Source organism: Fukomys damarensis, unplaced genomic scaffold (assembly GCF_012274545.1).
Source record: "Fukomys damarensis isolate Sample0158 unplaced genomic scaffold, DMR_v1.0_HiC HiC_scaffold_14, whole genome shotgun sequence".
Taxonomy (NCBI): Eukaryota; Metazoa; Chordata; class Mammalia; order Rodentia; family Bathyergidae; genus Fukomys; species Fukomys damarensis.
The window spans coordinates 52,341,425-52,344,607 of NW_022900926.1; the positions used below are offsets into that span (position 1 = coordinate 52,341,425).

General features: G+C 39.8%; 1 pseudogene; it reads left to right on the plus strand.

Annotated features, from left to right (window-relative positions):
- Nucleotides 1-2,537: 2,537 nt before the first annotated feature.
- LOC117285976 lies at nt 2,538-3,183 on the plus strand (annotated as a pseudogene).

Sequence of the window (3,183 nt, forward strand, 5' to 3'; positions counted from 1 at the left end):
GGTACTGGAGATCAAACTTGGGTCCTTGTGATTGCAAGGCAGGCACTGGAACCACTGAGCTAAATCCCTGGCCCAAGCTGATTTTAATAAAGTATTGTATGTGTCAGATTACTCTTTTCTATCTGCCTTAAATCTGTCTATTTAAAAATCTCAAGTTGTTGCTTCTAATTACACTATCATCATCTAGTTTAAAGAGCATTTTCCTTCCTTTACTGTGATTAGCACTTCTAATATTTTCCTAATACTACTTTAACAAATTTCTCCAAGTTTAGTAACTTAATACAAGTTTATTATCTTTCAGCTATCAAGCTCAAAAATCTCAAACAGATCTCTTTGTGCTAAAACCAAGATGTTTACAGGACTGCATTCCTTCTAGAGGTTGCAACAATCCTTGGACTGTTGCCCCCCTTTCATCTTTAAATCTGGTGATATAGGACAAGTCTTTCTGACATAGAATCATCTGATCTCTCTCTTTCTCTCTCTCTCTCCAACACTATGCAGACTTTGTGATTATATTGTGCACAGCCAAGTAATGCAGAATAATCACCTCAGATTAGCAATCTTAATATCATCTACCACTTTCTTTTTTTTTTAATCATGAAATCTAATATATTCATAGATGCTGGGGACTAGTTTGTAGACATTTCTTGGGTGGCCATCATTTTGACTGCCATGACACTAGAATTTATTATGTCTTCTATATTCCCATATTCATTTTTTAAACTAAAATATATTTCAACTTTAAAAGACCTCCTTGTATATTAAAATATGCTATGGGAAGCATTGGCATGGTGGCACATGCCTGTAATCCCAGCACTCAGGAGGCTGAGGCAGGAGGATCGTTGTGAATTTGAGACCAGCCTGGGCTACATAGTGAGATCCTGTCTCAAATAAAAAGAAAAAAAATATATATGTTATGGGTTAGATTGTGTTCCCCCCAAAAAAATGTTGTAGTTTCTATTCTCTGTATCTATGAATGTTTCCTTATTTGAAAATAAGATATTTGCAATGTATTTAAGATGACAACATTCAGTGGGGCCTAATCTAATATAACTATTGTCTTCCACCTTAGGCTTCCAGAGTGCTGGGATTATAGGCACGTGCCACCACACTCAGCTGAAGCTCACTTTTTTTTTTTTTTTTGGTACTGGGGATTGAACTTGGGTCCTTACACTTGCAAGGCAGGCCACTGAATCGCTGAGCTAAATCCCCAGCCCTGAAGCTCACTTTCAATATTGGTATTGCTTAAAGAGGTGTATGTAAGCAAGGCACAGTTGCAAGAATAATGAGAAAACACAAAGATGATAGAAATGCTACTTGATGGTGTAATGACTTTATCTCTGATATATTAAACACCTTTAGAGCATCTTACCCTGAATGAACATTTTAAGGACTTCCAGACACATAATGGGAGCTTCTGGCAGAGATGTTTGTGTGGTATGCCTTGTCCTGGCTGATATAACTGAAGGGATGCCCAACACATTCTCTTTCCTAGGAACTTGGAATTGGGGTGCAGAGTTATTTAATCAGTGTGTAGAATTAAATGGATGAAAAAAGGAACCATGAATATGAACAGTGCATTACTTCTGGGCTCATGGAGAAGTGGAGAAGCCACTGTGCAACGTTAGAAAATGAAACTGACAAAGAAGCAGAGTCCATGGGGCCTCAGAATGAGAGTAACTGAGGCAATGTCTTTCTGTGGTTCCTAATAGCTTCTCGCCTCCGGCTTACCCTTCCATGTGAGTGACTGATTTCCCTCCATTTTTTACTTAACTTGCTATGAAAAAAGTGTGAGTGATAGCTGATGTAATGCTGACTAAAACAAGGGAAAGTAAATAAAAAGGGATAAGACAAGCTAGAAATAAAGAACAGCTTAGGTAAGTAAAACGTGTATGAGAGAACACTTAAGCATGCATGACTGAAAAATGTTTATGAATGCAAATAAAATTCAGAACTAGAAAGAGTCACATCATTTGGTGAACACGATGTGTCAGTGATGGTTTTGTGTAACAAAGTGACATGATAATAACCATTGACATCTACTGAGTGCTGAGTGTCATTGCTGATGTCACATTATGTGCATATTTTCATTCGTTCATAACTACCATTGTTTTTTGAATTATTACTATCCACAATGCAAACAAGAAATTAGAGAATGAGAGATACAATGACTTGTCCAATCCCCCATACTTAGCTCACTACAGATTAGGGTGTTCAACTCTTTCTGAAAAAAAAAGTCTAACTTTGCTACCTTAAAAATAAGTAATCCTTTAGAATGAGAACTCTAGCAGGTCCCGTGTGGGCAAAAGCCCTGGGAGTGCACCCTGGACAAGCACGGATCTTGAGAAACCTGCTCTCTCCCAAGCAGTGGGAGGTGAGTGAGTCCAGGGCTCTCTGGTAGTCCACAGGCTGTCATTGAAACTGCATAAGCTACAGGACTTGCGGGTGGAGTTGTGTGTTCTTTGGTTTCTTCCTTGCCCCTCTTGGCTGGCGCTTAGGATCCAAGGATTGCAGAAAGAATCTGAAGTGGCACTAGGATGGGAAACGGTGCACCCTGCACTCCAGTGGAAATGGCACAGAAAACAGATGTCTTTCAGTTTAAGTCCATTGGCCTTTACCATGGCATGGCCACATTCCCCTCACAGTTGCAGAAGCCGATGAGGAAACTTAGGACCATCAATTTGTCCAACAACAAGGTCAAGAGTCTATGCTGATAGGGAAGTTCACTGTGTTGAAGAGCCTGGCCCTGAACACCAATAAACTGTTTGACCTGATGAGTTAAGCAGTCTGAAAAAACTTGAGATGCTTAGCCTAAATAACAATCATTTGAAAGAACTGCCATCTATGTTTGGGCAAGGCCCTGAGGCGCTCTAGTAACCAACTGGAAATACTAATCTCTCTAAGAACAAGATTCAGGGTACAGCAGAACTAGTGTGGGAAACTGCAGTTCTAGTGGGGGATATCTCACCTCTCAGTAAAGCTATCTGCTGCCCTCATCAAAGTTTTTCTGTGCTATAACTGTCTTGAATTCAGCATGCTTCTACAGAGCGTCCTCTACAGAGTGATGTCCAAATCTGTTTGCTCACCTTGGAAGGCAATCTTTGTGAAATAAAGAAACTTTAAGAACTGGAAGGCTATGATAAGTACATGGAGAGGTTCACAGCCACCAAGAAGTTCGCATGA